The sequence below is a fragment of the Dermacentor variabilis genome, chromosome 4 (assembly GCF_050947875.1).
Source record: "Dermacentor variabilis isolate Ectoservices chromosome 4, ASM5094787v1, whole genome shotgun sequence".
Taxonomy (NCBI): domain Eukaryota; kingdom Metazoa; phylum Arthropoda; class Arachnida; order Ixodida; family Ixodidae; genus Dermacentor; species Dermacentor variabilis.
This window is the reverse complement of record NC_134571.1, coordinates 98,314,998-98,337,386: the sequence shown is the minus strand read 5'-3', so window position 1 is coordinate 98,337,386 and position 22,389 is coordinate 98,314,998.

Below are 22,389 nucleotides of genomic sequence, written 5' to 3'. Positions count from 1 at the left end.
CGACTGTTGATAGCTTCACGCGCTGTGTTCTCACCGCTTACTCAGCGTTGTAGAGAGACACGCGGGCTGCTATCATAAAAGCGATCTGGAAAGTGGCTGAGGGTGGCGTGCGCTGGGAGCTTTGTGAGCCCTGTGTTGTTGCTCCTTCGTTGGCGTTCAAGCGATAGCCAGCACAAAGGTTAATTCGCTCGCTGCTGCGGACGCTATCTTGAAAGTGGTCGTCTTACGAGATGGAAGAGCAGAGGAACGGACGGACGGAGGGATGGAGGGACGGATAGTTTTCTCATTGGGTAAGTATACTAATGCTTACGGATAAAAAAAAAGAATAGCAGTTGGGTAAAACTAGTACACCGACCGTAATTCCACGGCAGTACAAAGAGAAACAGTCAGCTTCCCCCCAAAACTCGAAGCACTGATTGCGGAAGCAGATCATTAGGCAGCTAAACGAAGTTAGCAATAAACTGCACTAAATAGCCGTTAAATTGCGGAATTAACAATAACGTTGTTACGCGCACCCGCGCAAACAAACATCTGGCTGGATGACCGCGGACACTGTCAGAACACGCCGTCAGAACGAACAGTAATTGCATTACTTGCACGGTTTCTTGTGTAAGTAATGTCCGTCTCCTGAAATAATCTAGATCGAGGACTAGAGTTAGGTTATCTGCAAAAGGTGATTTTTAAACATTTCGGAAAAAATAAGAATGATAACCCCCCCCCCCCCCACGCGCGCTCCGTATCGCCCAAGTCCTCGCAGTCTGCCTATATAAAGTGGTGAACGTGTGCGGATAATTTTGGATGACTAATCTGGCATAGATTCTGTACTTATTCCAATTCTAAAGAATAGTCTGAACAGCAGCCAGAAGGGCTGACATCTTGGTAAAGCAATTCTGATGCAGCCACATCTACAGCTTTCAAAAATGAAATTTATTAGCTGCCTTTGCGAGTTGGGAATTTTTTTGGTAATTGCATTTTTGAGATGCCTCAAAACGTTGCATGCATGACAAAATCAATCTTTTCGCTTTTGAAAACGCCAGAATGGGAAGGTATATCTGAAATTTTGTTAATTTTTTATGAGTTCATTCAATAGGCCTTATGAGTGTTCTGAAGGTTTGCTGTTGTACGGATTGTGGGAGAACTGACGAAGTGCATGCTTTGAGTGAAGATGGTTCTTTCCAAGAATTTTCCTATACATTTTGGAGTAGTCCTTCCCCACCACATCCTGCCGGAATAAACACTTTGATGTTAATGTATTGCATATCAGATGTTTGCTCTAATGTGTGCACGACTTGTGTACAAGGCATCTACGCACATGAATGGGGCGCATTCGGCTAATAGTGTATGATTGGTGGGGAAGCGCCTCAAAGACCATTTAACACAGTGATTAAGCTATCTTTCGGGTTGAACCCGACTGCAATATTTATATTATACCCTAATAAATAATTTAAATAAACACACATATACTGGAAATGAACCTTCAATATGTGGTTCTTTATATTTTCTCTTTGTAGAGCAAGTAGCGTGCTATGAAACAACCAAACGAAAATGCTCTAAATATTTCTTCAAATTACCGCAGCTACACCGTGGAGATAACCGCAACGTTGAGCCTAATACAAGAAATATTTTCGGTTAATCACTGCTGCAGTTTTATTTCACTAAAATTAATCAAATTCTTGTCACTTGATTATTGTAAAATTGCAGCTTCGGGGTGAAAGCTGCTCCGAGGTTACATACGTTCTATTTAGCAAGCTTCTTGACACTTGACACAGTTCAGCGGATTCATCCTCACAAGATCTCGCAAAATGCACCAAGTTCGAAATTCTCTGTCCAACAGTGCACAACGATATCTTCGGTAAAAGTAAATGGAACGCTAACGCATTACGTAGCAAGTTCGGGCAGATATGGAAGCTTATCGTAGTCTCGGCCATTGTTACTCATTAAGGAACACGGGGCACATCCTTTGTACACTTATTGTATTCAGTTTCGTTATGGCAATTTGTTCCCTAACTACTTCAAATTTTATTACAGAGCGTATTTATCGCGCTCATAAGGAGGGCCGATCGCACGTATGTTTTACATTATACAAGAGATACAACCACAGATTTTCTTTATTCACAGACACGAACTTTGCGTACGTGGCAGATAAGTCCCTTGTTCCTGCTTCGTTATTCTGCGGAAATCAACTTTTTGAAAATATGCTATGCCTCACCCGTAATAAATATGTTATGCGTACTTCTATAGGTGCAAATTTTCGATACTCTAGGTTTTTCGCTGCTCAGAGCCGTTGGAAGCCTTTCTCGTGTAGGTTCCTGACGAGGTACCACTCTTTAGAATTATTATTGTTAATATTTCATTTGATAACATATATACACTTGAAAGGAAAGGGAAAGCGAAGAGCACGCTAGAATTGGCATCAAGGCAGACAATGAATCAGAGCCAGCTCGCATATAGTCTTCTTTGACGAAGAGCCGCGCTGAATTGGGCGTATCTTGAGATAGGTGGCAGGGGCACCCACTTATAGGCCACCCAAAGCGTTACATGGAACCGCCGCCTCTCCTGAAACCTCTATCGCGTGACAAAGAGGAGCCGCTTCCATAGCTTTTAACCAGCTATGATGTCGCCGATCACATGATTTCGGAGTTCAGTCTCACCTTGATTTTGAGCTGCATTTCAACTGCCGAGAATAATTTCGCTTTCAGCGAGCCCATTTTTTTTAATATTCAGGACAATGCTAATTAACACACAACATTGAAAACCTGTTGTACTCGTGTTCAGTTCTTCTTTACCGTTATATGGCATATTATGTTTCCACATCTCCCACGGTGTGCCCATATGACAGATATTAAAGTGTGTACATTGATTCTTACACTACGCCATTATGTTACGATCACTCTTACTTGGCTTCTTACGACAATACTTTTTAGCGTAGTAACCAATATTGAATAATAGCCTCCGCTCACTCACCGACTCAGGTCGTTTGTGTGGTACTTGACGGATCGTTTCGAATATTGTAGTTTTGTTGTTTAAGTCTACTGGAACAGCGTATTTTACTCCTGGCCATGCATGTCCTATTAGGGGAAAGCTAACTTCCGTGACTGCGCGGAATGGAGACGTCATGCCATCCGTAATAAACAAGCTGAACTCTTCCGAGCAGCTGCGAGTATGTGTACCATATTGCAGCCCTTCCCCACTGTCCTCCGGAACACATTCCAGGCTTCCAGCCGTTGCGAAGATATAGTGCCTGCGTATATATGACAGACAAATGTTAGTTGCGAAATGAAATATAATTTAAACTGACATTAGATTTCTCCCGTAAAACAGGATGGTTCATTAAGTCGCATGAATTCACGTCAGCGATATATCCCCGTAGTGGTACGTACTGCAGTATGTACCACTAACTGGCTGGAACGTAAATAAAACGCTGATTCAAAACAGATATCGAAGCTAGCTATGTGACGCGAAGCTTCATTGAAGTAGTTAATGAAATTCTGACTAACTATTGAAGATACGTAAATCTTGTGCAGTTTCAACTTATGCAACCTGTAACCTTATAGAATGTTTCCGAATACGCACCGAAAATGTCCCAGCTGTATTCTCGTGCAATTGACAGCGAAGTTGTATATAGCTACCCTCCGGCGGTGGTCGATGTCCATCCGTCTTCACGTCGCATCGACACAAAAATATTTCGGCTCCAGTTGCTCGCGAGCGCTCTGTAGCTCTCAATGTAATGTAGGTATCTTTGAAAAAATTATACGACAAATTGGCCACTAAGACGACGCTATCATTATACTGAGTTTCATTTACTTGCCTTAAATACTTAGTTCACATTGAAGTGGTAAACGTTGCAGAATTCCCGTCTGCTGTCAATACATGACCATCTCCGAAGCAATTACGGTTACAGAAAACGGCTGTAACTCTGGTTTTATGAAAACGATACAAAAGCAAATTAAATCACGATCAGCTGCCAAGACAACTCTAACATTACGCCGAGTTTCATCTACTTTTTTAATTATGTAGTTCACAGTGAAGTTGTAAATATTATGGAATTCCCGTCTGCCATGCGGCGGTACTTGCACACGTCATTACTTCATAAAAGTATAAGAGTAAACCATTCCACAGTCAACAGATTATTCGTTGTGTGTGCCCTTCAATAATAATAATAATAATAATAATAATAATAATAATAATAATAATAATAATAATAATAATAATAATAATAATAATAATAATAATAATAATAATAATAATAATAATAATAATAATAATACCTATATATACACAGATACGTCGATTGAGGTAAAACACCACAGCTTCGCAGTTCGTCCTTCAGAGAGTGGAAGCGCTGATGAATTTTTTATAAGCATTGACGCAGTACACCGTTGATAAGGTATGCAAAATCCAAGCAGCAAATAAGACATCCGCAGTATGAGACATGAGACGTCCACGATGTCGACAGGACGAAGGCGATGTAAAATGCTTGTTGAAGAAAGTATACTGGTGACAGATGTATCCAGAAATAAGTATAATCGATAATTCAATACATTTAGATATTCTTTGCTTCTTCTGTCATAATTACACATAACAGTTCCTTAGAGTACCGAAGAATGAGCCCATTCCCAATGGTCAAATAAAAAAAATGAAATGAAGTAAATCAGTGAAGTTGTTGAATACTTTCCCCTATTCAGCACAATACGAGTCACGTTGTTGCATGTGGCTCGTGGGCGGTCTTGGTCGATTCGGGATGATGTCGCGGTGGTATTCGGAAGGCATGAAACCTGATAAGCGACATGGCCGTTATTCGATAGATCGAAGCGGCGGCATTCCTTTATGATAGTGGCGACAGTGGAGATGATGAAAATCAGGAGATTGAAAGCGTCATCCGCAATACCATTGAGAATATGTTTTGCTTGACAAACTCTGTCATCAACCATCCATTTTGTGATAAAGGGCGAGGACGTCTTGGATTTAGCAGACGTATGACTCAGTAGCAGCTGGGCGCGGGTAACGAGGTGCTTTGTGGCGGCTAGGTGTCGACCATACAGATTGCTAAAAGGTATGACCACTTTTGTTCGAAGAGCTCCCAACTATTGAGTTCCTCATCATGTGTTTTGAACCAAACGCGCAGGATTCCGTCCAGATATAAAATGACATTGATTAGCATTATGGTCGGGTCTGACCTATTTATCTTGCTGACAGGTTCGTACATTATCAGCCATTCTTCTACGTCAATGCCATCGAGACATGAGAATCTGCGGAAGACATGCGGATCTGGAAAGTCAACGCACTGGGCTGCCGGCCTTGCAGGAGCAGGCGTAGATGAAGTGTCGCCCTCGGGAGGCATTGTAACAGGCTGGATATTGCATCCGCTGTGGATCGGATCGGATCGGAAACCATTTATTGGGCTCTAGAAAATAGATCTTCGCGGCTTCAGACGGCCTCTTCCATCTTCTGATGAATTCTTCTGTCTGCAATCACAGGGTTGGTGCCCTAGTCCAAGGCTCCACTGAGTATGGCCAACCCGCGAGCGAGCTCTACTAGGCGCTTTTGGCCATTCAAGCTTACGCTGGAAAGCGTACTCTTCCACTGTTCCGCGTTCGGGTTTTTAATTTTATAGATAGTTGGGGACTCAATATTTTGACAGGCCCATGATATGTGGTATAGATCTGGTTTCTCTCCGCACCATGGGCACTTAGCTTATACTGTGTAGGGAAAATTTTATTGAGAAGGTTTAGATTCGGGAAAGTACCCGTCTGCAGTTGTCGCCATGCAACAGCATCCTCTCTGCTTAGATCCTTATCTGGGGGTGGGTACTTCAGTCTGACCCCTTTATAATAATTTAGGATATCTGAGTAGCCCATGGGTACTGACTCGGGTTCCTCAAGGCTGGATGTGTCGGACGCCCGGTTGGTATGCCCTCGAGCTATCCTATCCGCCTCTTGGTTCCCTGTTATGCCAGTGTGCCCTGGTACCCAGATTATGGTATGCTGAACTTCGTTTCCCGGGTCGCATGAGCGGAGTACGTGGCGTGCTCTGCGCCCAATTCTGCCGTTTGTATAATTACGGCATGCTACTTGAGAGTCTGTTATTATTGTTAGGGACCTGCCAGATCGATAGCCCCCCAGTGCTGCCAGAGCCACAGCTGCCTCTTCGGCAGCTGTGGAGCGCCATTGCGAAGACGCGCACCTGGACTTCAAAAAAATGCTACACGTATAAACCTATTTACGAGATGTATTTATACGATACAGAACGATAACGGAAACGGAATGGAGACCAGTCAGGCTGAGTTGATTTTTCCTCGTCTTCGGAGCCGTTGTCGTTCTCTGCTTAGCCTTACCGTAACTGCTTCGCCTTACCTTCGTAACCGTAACCGTAACAACATTAAGAGGTCCGGTTGTTTTAGGGATACCTATGAACTGACATTATATGTGCAGGTTTTATGTCACGATTCATTGTTCGGCTAATGCAGAAGACAGGTGCACTCACTGGCCCTGCTTTGTCGGTCCGCATAGAGAGCTAACATGAGCCGTTTGCTGGAGCTGTTATACGTATATACTATATGGGCAATGTCAGAAGCAAGAAACGTGCCCTGGCTGAAATTCCGTAGCCTTATATAAAGCACTTGCCCTTTTAGAGCGCAGCTCTTTGGCGTCCGTTCCTGGGTTTCGCGTCGTCGTCGGCCTCGTAACCAACTCCGCCCCCCTTTCATCCCCCCAGCGCTAGCAGCGACCGACTGATACCGCTGGATGCCGCTGACGCCGCTAGAAAGTCAAGATAACGTGACTGCATAGAACACCGTCGCCGCCATGCAGAAAGAGGAGGAAAGGGTCCCCCCCCCTGTTCTTGTGTGGCGGATAGGGTGCTCTTCAGTTGCCGACGCGCCGGTTATTCGTTGTCCCTGAAACCAACTCCGCAGCTGGGGTTCCGCAGCTGCGGCATCAGTCAGTCGCTGCTATCTCTTCCCTCCTCCCTTTATCGTGTTGTCCGCTTGCTGCGCGCGCTTCTGCCCCCATCGTTTGCCGCTGGGTGTACACGCCGCCCCCCTCCCCCCTCTTCCTGCAAGTCTCCGGTTGTCAAAGCGCCGGCTCGAACTTAATTCCTTTCTTCGCTCCTCCTCCAATGCAACCCCTGTGCGGTGGCAATCAGAGAGCCAGATCGGTGGCGGCGGATCTGTATATGTGCACCGCCCGAGCCGAAATTGCCGCTGCCGTTCGCCCTGTGCGGTGGCAATCAGAGAGCCAGATCGGTGGCGGCTAGACATAAAGACAAACAGCAATTTCCTAACACTTATGCGGGAGAACATCCCGTTCCTCTCGCTCGTAACGCGTCCCACGGCTGTGACAACCTCGCGAGGCACTTGTATAGATCTCGTCTTTGAGAATCAAGCATTGGTCTACCAAGTCGAACATATATCAGTCTATTTCTCCGACCACAAAGCTTCCTTCATGACTGTCAAGAACTGTTAGTGGAGTCTTTGTTAAAGGAATACGTGTGAAAAATAAAAAAAAATTCTGTGATAGCGCATACATGTGTTGCTCGATTTCTTTGCCTCAATCTATCGAAAAGGTGGAACAGCTTATTTGCTGCGCTCAAATTTCGCATTAGGAAGTAACGTAATCGTCGGTAATTTTTTTCGTCATCCGATTTTCCAGACTTCGTGTTCTTCAATAGCCACACGTTTCCCTCTTCCCTCGAAAAGGTCTCAGTTCAGGAGGTACAAAACCACACCGCAATTTGCTGACCTGACCAATGTCACTCTTTCCGCTTAGTGGTGACGCGGACCAATTGACCTAACGGTTAACTGGCGACACCTTGCGTAGAATCTTATTAAGATATTCTATGACGGAAGACAGCTTGCCGTTGTTAGATGCCATAGCGTCTCGTAAAGTTCAGAGTCATCGACTGGAAAGTGAACCGGGAGAAACTTGTTATTATATATTACTTTGTCCTTATTGTGGCAGGCAAGCGAGTTCTTAACCACAGCTTTGCTTGATTCCTCAACAGTTTCACTTGTTGCTTAAATATGGCTCGATAAAATGGAAGTCTGTTACATTTGGTACGAACGGGCATAAGGAATAACTTCATGAGGGTTTCTACTGCATTCATCGATGACGTTCGAGAGCATCTTAGTCCAAAGATTATGTGGTTCATCATTGATCGTGCATATAAATATGATGACTATGATTTTATTTGTCCGCTCGTTTGTACCGTCGAATTGTGCATGATGATATTGCATGAGCAGCTGGTGTATTTGGTTGTCCCTTAGGAACTGCTTAAAATTTTCGGCTTTGAACCCTGTTTCACAGTTTGAAAGGAACTTTTGTGGTTTGGCGGCAGCAAAAATGCTTTTAGGCCCGAAATGTCGGCGTCGCTGTTTTCAGATTCACGAGCGAACGCCCATGCATAGCTAGTGGCATGATCCATATTCAAGTGGGTGAGTTTCTTTTGAAGAGCTGTGTAAGGAAAGTGCACCAATGGTGTCCATTGCAAGGAAGTAAAAAAATTTTTCAGCTTGAAGGAGCGACTCAATGGTCCGTACATCTTTGTTTTAGTCTCCGTACATTTATTGCATGTGTCACAATCTTGAGTGTAATTGGCAACGTCATTTATTACATCACTCCAATAATATTGTGGTGTCAGGAGTGATAATGTCTTCTTCACGCCGTGATGCCCAAAATGTTCGTGAACGTTCTTAACAGTAGTTGGACGCAGTTCATGTGGCACGTATATGTTCCTTACTCCGTTCTTTTTCACGACGACTATGTCTTTTGGTAGCGAATGTAATCCTTGGGGCTGCTTGCTATTATATATATGTAAAACGTGCTTGGCAATATATATATATATATATATATATATATATATATATATATATATATATATATATATATATATATATATGTATATATTGTAAAGGGGGTTTATTCGGGTCGTAGAGAAGCAGTGACCAACGCGGCAACAGCAGGTAGGGCGCAGCCAGCGAACGAACTGGCTGCGAGCCACGCGTTGGCAACTCGGCTTTTTAGCCTGCCGATCTTCTTCGTCACAATCACCCCCGGAATTGAAGAGTAGCCATCCTGGCGACCTAGGAAGAGGTGGGCAGATCGTAATACTGCTTCAGTCGGTCAATGTGCACAGTCTCTCGCCCCCGACGACGCAGATCGGGAGATGGCGATACGGGTTCGACCACGTAGTTCACTGGTGATGTTTGTGCAACCACGCGGTAGGGCCCGTGGTACTTCGGGAGGAGCTTGGACGACAGGCGAGGAGCAGCAACAGGCGGGACCCAAAGCCACGCAAGTGAGTCGACGGCGAAGGGGTGAGGGGGAGGATTGAGGTCATGGCGCTCTTTTTGGCGGCACTGTTGAGCAGACGTCAAAGAACGGGCCAGTTGTCGGCATTTCTCGGCGTGCTGAGCAATCGCAGAAACAGGTGAGCATTCAGCAGGGTCCGCCCGCTACGGGAGAACAGTATCAATGGTGCTGGAGGGATGGCGGCCGTATAGCAGAAAGAATGGCGAGAATCCGGTAGTTGCTTGAGAGGCAGTGTTATATGCGTAAGTGACGAACGGAAGTACAAGATCCCAGTTGGAGTGGTCAGATGCAACATACATTGATAGCATGTAACCAAGAGTTCTGTTGAATCGTTCTGTTAAGCCATTGGTCTGTGGATGATAAGCAGTAGTAGTGCGGTAAATAATTTGGCATTCAGGTAGGAGTGATTGCAGGACGTCCAAGAGGAATACGCAGCCCCGATTGCTCAACAGTTCACGAGGGGCGCCATGGCGGAGAACGAAGTTGTTTAGAATGAATGAGGCGATGTCTTTTGCTGATGCGGCAGGCAAGGTGGCGGTTTCAGCATACCATGTCAAATGATCTACGGCGACAACAATCCATCGGTTGCCAGCGCCAGTAGATGGAAGAGGGCGGTATATATCAATGCCGACGCGGTCGAATGGCTGAGCTGGACAGGGAAGTGGTTGGAGAGGTGGGGTGGAGAGATGCGGGACACATTTGCGTCGCTGGCAGGCAATGCAGGAGCGCACATATTTATGGACGAAGGTGTACATCCCTCGCCAATAATATCGTAGGCGAAGGCGTGTGTACGTTTTTGACGCTCCACCGTGACCACACTGCGGGTCAGAATGAAAAGCGGAGCAGAACTCTTGTCGTAGGTGGCGAGGCACTACTAAGAGCCATTTGCGGCCGTCATTGTGGTAGATGCGGCGGTATAAAAGTCCGTCGCGGATTGTGAATTGCTGCGCCTGTCGGCGTAACGCTCGAGGTGCCGAAGTTGCCGGAGGATTTGACAAAAAGTCGAATATCATGACGATCCATGGGTCTTTTTGTTGCTCCGATGCCATGTCCAGGATGTCAAGTGGTTAGATGTCATGTCTGTAGGTAGAAGTGCTGCTGTCTGAAGTAACTGGGGAGCGCGAGAGGGCATCGGCGTCAGAGTGTTTGCGTCCAGAACGATAGACGACACGGATATCATATTCCTGGATTCGGAGAGCCCATCGAGCGAGGCGGCCCGACGGGTATTTTAGGTTGGACAACCAGCAAAGAGCGTGATAATCCGTCACCCCGTCAAAGCGTTGACCGTAGAGATATGGACGAAATTTTTGAAGAGCCCATACGAGAGCCTGCACTCTTTTTCTGTGACTGAGTAATTGGCGTCAGGTTTCGTGAGGGCACGACTAGCATAAGCGACTACGTATTCGGCATTAGTGTTCTTGCGTTGTGCGAGCACGGCACCAAGGCCGACACCACTGGCGTCAGTGTGAAGTTCTGTAGGTGTGCTTGGATCAAAATGGCGCAAGACTGGCGGAGACGTGAGTAGGTGACGAAGAGTCGTAAATGCATCATCAGAGGCTTCCGACCAAGCAGAAAGTTCATTATCGCCTTGGAGCACTTGGTTAAGTGGTGCGATCGCAGTAGCGAAATTGCGAACGAAACGTCGAAAATAGGAGCATACGCCAATGAAGCTGCGTAGTGCTTTCAAGTTAGTGGGCTTCGGAAATTCGGATAAGGCGCGAAGTTTATGAGGATCAGGAAGAATGCCTTCTTTGGAGGCAACGTGGCCTAATATAGTCAGTATAATCGACACTTTCTTAAGTTAAGCTGGAGACCAGCATTCCGGAGACAGGTCAAAACTTGATGTAAACGCCGAAGATGGGTCGGAAAATCAGGGGAAAAGACGACAACGTCGTCGAGGTAGCAGAGGCAAGTATGCCACTTCAGGCCGCGTAGGATGCCGTTCATCATGCGTTCGAAGGTGGCGGGCGCATTGCACAGACCGAACGGCATCACAGTGAACAAGCCATCTGGTGTTACAAACGCGGTTTTAGAACAGTCCGCGTCAGCCATGGGCACCTGCCAGTAGCCAGAGCGGAGATCTAAGGAGGAAAAAAACTCCGCTCCTTTCAAACAGTCAAGTGCGTCGTCAATACGTGGCAACGGGTACATATCCTTTCGGGTAATCTTGTTGAGCCTTCGATAATCGACGCAAAATCGTATGATGCCATCTTTTTTTTTAACTAGGAGGACTGGTGATGCGCAAGGACTACTAGAAGGCTGGATGACACCGCGATTGAGCATATCGTTCCCCCGGTCATTGATAACGCGGCTTTCAGTCGCCGATACTCGGTAGGGACGCTGTCGAATTGGTGCATGGCTCCCAGTGTCGATGGTGTGCGAAACAGTCGTTGTGCGGCCGAGTGATGTTGCTTGGCAATCAAAAGAGGAAGAGAAGTCCTGGAACAAGCGAAGAAGTTCGTCGCGCTGCGTCGTCGTAAGGTCACTGGCAATAGCTGGCGTAAAAGAACGCCGCAGTGACTGAGGACGCGATGCCGCGACAGCAGCAATATAAATGGAGTCGTCCATCGTGTCAAATATTGAAGATGAGGTCAGCGGCTCTGCTCTGCCAAGGCTTTCACGGCGGCGTAAGGTAATTGGTTCAGCCGATGGGTTTGAGACGCACATGAGAGAGGCGCCAGCTTTGAACTCGAGGACGGCGAACGGCAGGGGTAGTGAGCGGTGGCGAAATAAGAGTTCAGACGGAGCGAAGAGTACTCTGCCGTCATCTACATAGTCACAAGAGATACTGACAAGAGTGGAAGACCAGGCAGCCATAACGGTGTCTTCTGAAACAGAGATTTTGCGACAATGGTCCTTATGGTCAGTGATAATATCGGTCAAAAACTGAAACAGCCCGATTTTGGCGCGGGCGCAGTCAATGATCGCCTGATGTGTGGAGAGAAAGTTCCAACCTAATATGACGTCGTGGGAACATGATGCCAACACGATGAATTCTATTATATATAGGACCTCCTGAATTATGACACGAGCAGTGCAGGTGCCGGATGGCTCTACGTGCTGCGCGTTGGCAGTTCGAAGAGACAGTCCAGAAAGCGGCTTCGTCACTTTTCCTATATTGCGGCAAATACGGGCATCTATCGCTGAAAGTGCAGCGCCGGCGTCGACAAGTGCTAGCGTCAATGTTCCTTCTATTGCGACTTCAATAACGTTCTTCGGTGAAGTGTGAGGCCTTATGCATTTCGCTGGCACCGCAGTTCTCGCCTCCTGAACTGCGATATTTAGTTTTCCTGGCGCAAAGGGCTCCGACGCCGGTGCATGGAGGAAAGCGAGCGGCGGCGAGGAGAAGGTGAACGGCGAGCGACGGAGAATGCGGTGTCGACGACAGGAGAAGATTCAAAGGTGTCCGAATAGTTGCGGCGTTGTTGGAAACGTGGCGCATATGGACGCACATTGTTGGGGACGTTCGGTGTAAGGGGGCGACAGTGACGTGCTACGTGTCCAGCACGGCCACAATAAAAACAAATCGGGCGATTGTCTTCCGTGCGCCAATGATATTGAGGTCGTGCATACTGCACCAGTGGCCGGACTGGAGCGGACACGGGCGGGCGCAAAGGCGGGCGAAGGGGACCGTAGGTCTGTGGTGCAGGCCTCGAAGTGACTTCGGCGATATATATATATTTAGCAAAGAACATTTCAAGAGTTCAGCCACAACTATGTATTGTGGGCCTAACTTGTGCCCGGGGAGTAAATAAAAATATGTCTGCCGCCTTCCGAACAGGAGATACGAATGCCTTCTTCTCTTCTCCAGGAGTGCAGATTTGACAGGGACATGAAAGACGACAGGACGTGCGCTAACTATCAACTGAACGGAAGTTGGGTTTAGAAATGCCGACAGATACAAGGAAGATTGTAGAAGCAAGCTTGATTGATAAAGGAGGTGCAAACTGCGTCAGCGCCCCGTCGTAGATGACCTATCTGGAAAATCCTGGGTTGCGCGTGCGATGATTTTCACTCGTTTGAGCCGGTATAAATACCATGCTTTTATGAAATAAAATTCAGTTGATAGCGCACGTCCTGTCGTCTTTCATGTCCCTGTCAATCTAGCGCTATGACTTCAATTGGTCCCTTCTATTTCTCTCTCGAGCGTCGTTTCACGTCTTCTTCTTCTTGCATTCCCCGACAACGATCGCCTACGATGTGAGTGCGTGCAGCGAATGCACGTGGCATTATGTCTCCACCTTTTTCACCAATGTGCCGTTGTTCCATTGGAGGGCGCGCGAACTTGCGCACGTTGTTTAAATATAGTTTCTGCCTTGTATCATTATATATACAAAGGTCGTTTCACACAACTTGAACCAAGCATTAAGAAAAAGTGGTTTAGCGCAACTGAATGAAACCAACGACATGGTTTGCCTTCATTTGGGGCTCCTTAGGGTATCTGTTATATTACACTTAATTAGTTAATTGGTTAATTGTGCGTTTCCTCAATATTCACTTTAGGGCCAAGCGCGTTTCATTACGTTGTAGAAGGCATTCGATAAGGACCTATTCAATTTCTTGTACCAACGTACAAGCTTCGTGGGGATTTTTCCCGGCGTTTAAAGAAAGCCGGCGTAATATGAAATAAAACCACGTGACTGCGCTCATGCGCTACCTTATTGCAGCGCTCTTTGACCGTTCTTCGAGCGAAAGAACCGTGCCTGCTAACCACGGTGAAGTGAGCGGCCACGGCTCCAGGCATTGGCTTCACATTGCGTCTGCATCTTTGACGGTGGCACACGGAAAGGAAGCCTCGTCGTCCCGGATAAGCGATAGGCTTCACGGCCCATATGACAAGTGGTCTATTAGATTGCAGAATTGGTGCTGGTAAAGGTAGTGCGGTCCACAAACTAGCTGGCGGGATGAAATGAAAAGTTTACAGGCATACAATGTTGTCAGCTGTTGTAAAACAGGGGTAATTGGAGACCTCTGAAAAACCCCTCAGTCTTTCATACACATAAAACAGGCTGATAGCGATAAAATTAGGCGGGTTGTGACATTGCAGTTTTGATGGTTTCTTAGCGCAAAGACTAATCTTACTGTGTGAATTATTAATAATTATGTTTGCTTATCTTTTACATTACTTAGCAACTGTATCATTACGATTGTTTTTTTCCGCACACACATAAACGTAAAGCAAACACAAAAGAAAGATGGGAAACGGGACAGCACAACAGAAGCTAAGAGGTTAGGGCCACACGCGAGCTACTTCCTGGCGGTAGCGGCGCGACGCAATCTGGGGAGGGATACTTCATCCTTCAGGGTATTTGTGAAGTTATTTTCCACAATGGTTTCTCAAGGCTCTCTTAAAGTTTAATATCAGGGGTTCACTGGTTTTGATGTTCGACCGTGGCAGTAAGTGTAGGTATCTGGCATATAATTCACGCAAAGAAAAGCTCTACTCACCCTTCTCTCTGCTGCTGTTGTTGTGTCCAGTATTCGTAATGATCGCTCAACCCCCAGCCATCAATTTTTCCTGATTTATTTTGCTTCACAACATATTGCTTTGCTTCTTCTGTTAAGTTCACCATCTCGGCACCTGGCATATAAAAAACATTACAACATGAAATGGTGGATGTATCACTTCTGTTATAACGCGAGCTTGACGCGCGCAGTCAATATCGTCGCAACTGGCTCACAAACATCCGTAAGTTTTGATAGATAGTTGTGATACCAATATGACACGTTTTGAGGGAAAGCCTGGCTACAATATCTTCAAGAATAATTTATGTATGGACATCTATGAAGTGAAAGGCATTAGCATACGTAGAAGGTCCGAAAAATATAGGTTCTCTGATATGCATGAATAAAATCTGCATACTTATACATAAATATTATGGTTATGATTTTTAAGCCTAATTGTTTAGGAGACAAATTCCATAATCATTAATTAACGAAAATGCTAGTCGTTGTCGAGAACATGTGAAAGAAGAGCGGTGAAGTACTTGCAGAAAAATGGGATTCCTTTAATGATTTTCTTTTAGAGCAAACGACGATATCCATGTTTGTCAAAACATAGCAGGAAACGAAGAGTAGACGCCAATACATAAAACCTGTAATGCATGTCAGTCATACCACAAAACCTAGGCGTTCCTCCGCATTAGCATTGTATTCTGGTTTTCGGCGCGTTACTTGCAGATAATGGATTTTTAATATTCAATCTGTTGACCTATCTTGCATTCCTTTTTATCTAGCTCTTGTACGTTCGCACTTTATCATTGATATAATGCATAATTTTCAAGTGCTTGCAATAAGGCTATCAAAACAGTTATAAAAATATGCCGAAATTAGAACGTTTGAAATACGTTGTCTCATTTTTGACATCTCATCGTTAGAGCAGGATGCAATTAAAGGTATTTTTTCTCGTTCAGTACTGTATGCAAGTTATACTTCGATATGCCGAGTGTTATCAGGTACAGATGATATGGAATGTTTCGGTGTAGCAGCGGACTTATACATACCGTTCACCCAAAAGTGTCAAGAAAAACAAACGAAGGCCAATTGCTTCCATCTATGTCGACCAGAATATTTTAATCTCGAACCTTCGTTTAGAGCAAAGTCACTTCATCTCGGCCTTCGTCCCCATCTCTCAACACGGCCCGAGGGGTCTGGGCACCCCGCATGCGACAAGAATATGTTGAGCGAGCATCCTCGGCGTTTACTAGTTCTATGAGCCCCTGCAAAAAACCACTGCCACCTAATAGCGCTACACTTCTGGTCTATACTTATCATTCGGAAAATATTAGTTCGTAGTGTCTGCTTACAATCGCATCGCTCCTTATTGTATCTCATCTTACATGCTTCCATGAAAATGGCTGTCAGCTACCGAAAAGTAGAACACAGTTACAAAGCTTGTCCAAGTTCCTTGTACAAACACGTATATTTGCTTTGTAACATTCTGTGGGCGGGATTCTGGCCAGAATAACGTAAAACTTATTCCTTTTTATTTCAAATCCACCATCAGCCCACAGTGATAGGTTGCCATGGCTTGCGCCCAGCCCATATGGGTGGGCGTCTCGGTCGATATATATATATATGGGCAGAGGTCCAAGTCATTGTGACCAATAACGGAGGGCTAATTGCGTATTCGGAATAAAAACAGATTGGAATAGTCTTACGTTATTCCGACCTGTCAATTTCATTTGCGCTTCTGAGCAATTTTCGAGGGAAAAACATTCCATCAATTGAAATTTCAGAACTTCGCAGATTTCTGTGAAACTTGGGTCGCTATAACGTAAAACTATTCTATATTTCCTATTCCAATTCTGCAATCAGCCCTCCGCGATTGCTCAAAAACTTTTTGGACCCCCCCCCCCCTTCACCTGTCCGTCACGCGACATCACCAAAACTGCGATAGCTCCCCATCTGATATGACATGTACCCACTGATTATGCATGATTTGACCGAACAAAAGAAAAATAATTATTTATGATTCGACACCTTTTCGCCATTAGCCATGGGCTATTGGTCAAAAGTTTTCGGGCTGCACCCACTTCCCCTGCCTGTCACACGACGTCACAAAACCACAAAAACTCACCGCGTCAAAGTGACGTGTACGCTTTAAAGATGCATTAATATGCCGAACAAAACTGAATTTTCTTCGGAATAGCCGCAGGCTGCCCCGTTCCAAAAGGAGTAGAAGATGGCTGCAGCCGATCGCTCAGAGACTGGCTACTCGCACTTGCCGGAGAGTATGGGTTTATTTGCGTATAACAAAACCTTTTGCGCGGTTGTGTAATGTTTTCGAGCACTTTCGGCACGTTTGCGACCTCGTTCTGCAGACTCTTCTTTGCTGAGGATTCGTTTTAGCGTCATTCTTAAGCTTCCGTTGCATGCCGCCGCGATTTTCGACCAGGAACCGCAAGCTAAGTATAGGAAAGCGGACCAATCGCAGACGCCGGCACCACCCTCTTCGTCCGGTTATTGATTTTCAGTTCAGTGGCCCGGCCCCATCGAATATCTCTCCACTTGGGTGTGCTCCTCGCCTCTTGTCAGCCAATTCGATAAGACAAGCAGCTCGCTGTAGGCAATGTTATTCGTTTTTCAAGCAAACAAAAGTGGCCTCCTGTGAACGAGGAGAGCGTTTGATTGGTCTGTTCAGGCAATCCTGAGGGTCACTGCCCGGTACTTGCGTCGGTGGTTACGCAAATTTGACATCAGAAGATTGCAATAAAACATATTGGAATAGTTTTACGGTATAGGGCCCTTGCTTGCTTTTTCTAAACTATTCTTTACAAGCACTCCGTTAAACTGCTGTCGAGACGCGCAACCAAATCTTTATTATGGGGGAATTCTGGCAAACATGAGAAACGTTAAATTTGGCGTGAATTATGTTCTATTGTTAAAACTACTTGCATTGCGAGTTATACTAGCAGTCTCTTTTGGGCCACTGACAACACTCCGCTTTTACATCTTCTTTTTGCGGTAGTATATCAGCGAAGGGACGTACGTATCAAGATATTTAGGCTTGATTTGTCGTTATACGCAGGTTCTTCCTATTGCAGAATGAAAAACGAAAAGGATCTCCAGACTCGTTGCAATAATTTTTGACATGCAACCAAAGACAATCTCAGAAAAAATGGAAATAAATTTCTGCTGATTACGGATATAATGCATGAACATTCTCAGGGCCTTTCGCGCCCTTTCCACGGGCCAACTATTTATTTATCCGTCTTTGTTTGGGTCTAGCCATTTTCCCCGCCTATGTGGTTCACTGGGTAGTCCATGATCAAATAAGTAGCGCATGGGACAGCTGTGCTGAGGAAACAGGGTTCGAAGCCAACCGCCGGACCAATTTAATTTGGGTCACTGAGTATGTGTGAATGTGTATATAAGTGCCGCTCTTCCACGAACCTCTTTCAAGCGGCCATGGATCGCTGTAGACGTGGGACAGGGTAGGTGCCGTTGTTCAATGAAACTCACTGGCGCCGATTTGGAGCATCTGTTTTGTTCCACTCATTCTGTGGTGGTCTTCATTGAACCTCCTTGAGGCATACTGGGGTCACTGGGTACGTATGAGTAGGTATGTGTCGCTCTTCAATAAGCGTCATTGACGCCAGCTTGAATAACTATGTAGGCCTACGTGCCACTGGGAATGTGCCACTGAACAATAACAAAAATATCCAATAAATTTATCCGATGCTGCGTGGAAGCCAAACCATGTCGCAAGGGTTCCTCAAGGACAGCAACACAACACTTTAGCAGGCGGTACCACAAATTCACTGGGTATGTGCCACTTTATGATGAACGTAATTCACGCCAATGCTTTAACGAGCTGCGTCATAGATGCACTAGGTGTGCGCCGCCCTGCAATGAACCTCTCGCTAACTTTGGATACTCTGTACGGGCCACTGGATGTACGGCAAGCGAGGGAAGAATTCTCAGCGTTCGCAGGCACCGGTGCGCCACGCTTTTTATTCGTAGGCTGCATGTGAATGTTAAAAAAAAATACTGTCTCAAATATCATAATTCAATGCGATGGCGGAGCAGACTTAATTCTATATCGCGTTTTCTGTTGAAAACGTTTATTTATCATTTATGTATGACATCTAATTGCAGTAAAGCTCTTCTTTAGGCTAGTTGGTGCATTCTTGAACGCATGACACGTGTACGGTGTCCTTATGGTACCAACATTGCCTAGCTATAATTCACTCTGGACAGAAGCAATCACTATAAAATATTTTGGTCCGATAAACACAAAGTTGTATATGCTACTCAACGATCTCTAACCGAAACAAAGGTATTGTATAAACCGTTTTATCGAAGGTGCCGCCATTTTGGGGTCACAGCGCCATGTATCGTCCGGAGCTGCTGCTGGTAAGTGGTATCGCGCTTGGGGGTACACAAGGAACGTTCTGCTGACGACGAGTGGCAAGTTTTTGCGCTTTCCTGAGAGACATGACTTCACAAGAACTTTATTTGAGTCCTGACGGAGTGAGACCTCGGGGAGCCAACACCTGAAGGCTCCCGAAGATCAAGTCGGTGGCTCCGTCCACGATGGAACAGGGAGATCAAGTCGCGCCGCAATGTCGTGGGCCCTCTGGACAGCCTGGAGTTAAATGTGGAGATTGCTGCTCTTGAGAGATTCCTGCCATTGTTCTTTCGTGATGGGTGGAGAGGCGTTAAGGGCTGGGCACAGCCAGAGCATGTGGTCAAAGGAGCATGAGTCATGATCACATTTGGGACACGACTGTGAGTGTTCAGGATCTATCTTGTTGAGGGACCGAGGAGTGAGATACGAACGGGTTTGCAGGAGTCTGAGTGTGGTAGCCTGAGGTTTGTTCAATTTGGGGGGAGGGGGTGGAAATGTTTTTCTGCCTAGTCGATAATGGGAAACAATTTTGTGGAATGTACATAATGGATTTTTGTGGATGTTGACCTCGTTCCAAGCCTGGCTACCCGCGACAGCGCGGTGCGTGAAATAGCGAGCTCTCCGGTGAGCCTGCTCGTTAGGATTACATCCAAGCGGGTTAATTGAGCTATCTAGATGGGCTGGGAAGCACGAGATTTGGTATCCTCCTTCGGTGCTCTCCCTAGTCCTTTGAAGTGCTTTAATTACAATACTGTTCGCCTGTTCAGATATGAGGGCGGACGAGAAGGATCAAACCGATGTGCGCGAGTCGGAGAAGACGATAGTGGGAACTTTTGAGCTGTGAAAAGCCAGAGCGATCGCCGCTTCCTCCGCCACATGGGCAAACTTCGTATAAACAGAGGCTGCATTGACCAGGTTGCCGCCCGCGTCTACCAGCGAGACAGCGAACGTATCCCCACTCTCATATCTGGCAGCATCGACAGAGAGGGCATCTAGTTTCTGCTGATTGGTCTTTTTAAGGATGGACTTGGCTCTCGCGAATGTTCTACCCTCGTTATGCACTGGGTGAATGTTTCGTGGCATGGGGTCAACCATGATGCAAGCTCTGGTTCCGCGGGTCAAGCTAACTTTGGTCGCCGGTTCATGTCTGGGTTGGATTCCTGCTTCTTCTAAAATCTTAATCCCTAGCTTAGTGGATGAAAGTCTCGTTATCTGAGCCGCTGTGTGAGCTTCTATTAGCTCATCTATGGTGTTATGGAGTCCTAGCTCCAGCAGCTTCTCAGTGCTTTTGGACTGCGGAAGGCCGAGCACGCGCTTGATGCCGGTTCTGATTAGGGAGTCGAGCTTGGCCTTTTCCGCTTTACCCCAATTAAGGTACGGCGCGATGTAGATGACATGACTTAGGAAGAATGCCTGATAAGCTCTGAGCAAATTATCCTCTTTGAGACCGCCTCTTCTACTGAGACGCTGGCTACAAGTCTTAGAACATTACTAGCCTGTCCATTGAGCGTGTTGATTGCCGTCGAGTTACAGCCTTTGGCATCAATGAGGAGACCTAGTATCTTGACCGAGTCCTTCCTCGGATGCCCATTTCTAGCTCGAATTTCTATCGGCAGAGTTTCCAGAGGCGCAAGATTTCTGACCTCCTGTCTGGACTGGCGGTATAACAGTAGCTCTGATTTAGCGGGGGAGAGTTCAAGGCCCGTGTTTGAAAGAAAATCTTCGGTAGCCTCCAACGCGCTTTGTACCGAGTGTTCGAGCATGGCTAGCGATCAGCCCGGCGCCCGGATCGTAATATCATCCGCATAAATGGCGTGACCCACGTTCGGGATTGCAGCGAGGCGAGTGGAGACTTTGTGCATGGCTATATTAAATAAGAGTAGGGAGAGCACCGAGCCCTGCGGGGCGCCGCAGGTGCCTAGTTCGTAGGGTCCTCTCGTGGCCATGCCTAGTCGGAGGTGTGCCTTGCGATCCGTGAGGAAAGATCTGGTGTAATCATGAAACCGCTGGGCCAGGTTGAGAGACGAAATCTCCGTCAGGATGTGTTTATGCGCGACCCTGTCGAAGGCCTTGGAGAGGTCCAGTGCGAGGATCCCTCTCACGTCACGAGTAGGGTTATTAAAGATTACTTTCTTAATCAAAAGCATAGCGCCCTGTGTGGACAACGCCTGTCTAAAGCCGATTAGGTTGTGTCTAAAGAGCTCCTTGTTTTCAATACATTCAGTGATCCTGTTATGTATCCCGTGCTCCGCAACCTTGGCTATGCATGAAATAGGCCGCAGATTATTTATATGCGGAAGTTTTCCTGGTTTCGGTATGAGTACCACTTTTGCCTTACGCCAGTCTATCGGGACCTGTCCACTTTTCCATACCTCATTTATTTTGGCCGTGACTATCTCGATAGCCCTATCGTCTAGGTTCCTGAGGAGTTTTTCCGTGATTCCATCAGGTCCCGGGGCTGATCTTCCATTTAGATTGAAGAGAACGTGTCTGATCTCTGACACGGTGAAAGGTTCGTCCAGATCAGGTGCCGAGAATTCCATGTAGTTCACACGCTCTACCGGACGATCCGCGTCTTTGGCGAGGGGAAGATAAGTACGTGCTAATCTGCTGGCTAATTCCCTGTCGGTGAGACCGATTGCGGTTTGCTTCTTAATGAGCCTATCCGTTGCAAGGCTAAGGGTGTCCTTGGACTGTTTATCGTTGAGGAGACTTTTCAGTAAGCTCCATTTACTACCTCTTCGCATACGCCCGTCCGTTTCGGTACACGTCTCATCCCATTACAGCCGGGCGAGCTGGGCCGAATAGGTTTCAATCTCCTTGTTAAGAAGCGCAATTTTTGATCTGAGTCTACGATTAAGCGTTTGGGTCTTCCACCTGGCTGAGAGGGTGGGTTTGGCCTCCATAGGGTGAGCAAGTCTCGAGTCCATTTTAGGAACTTCAAGACCTGTAATGATTTCTTTGGTTGCTGATTTAACCGCCATGTTCAGATTATCTAGCACATCTGCATACGTTTCGTCTGGCGGGACTGTTTCATTTCTGATTTTTCGAAAAAGTTCCCAGTCCACATACTGATATGTCGCGGGTGGTCTGTGTTTTACACGCAACAGAAATTCAAGTATGTAATGGTCACTGCCTAGCCCCCCCTGGAGGTTGTCCCACGTGCCCTCGATACCTCGGAGGAAGGTGAGGTCGGGAGTCGTATCTCGACTGACCGAATTACCGGAT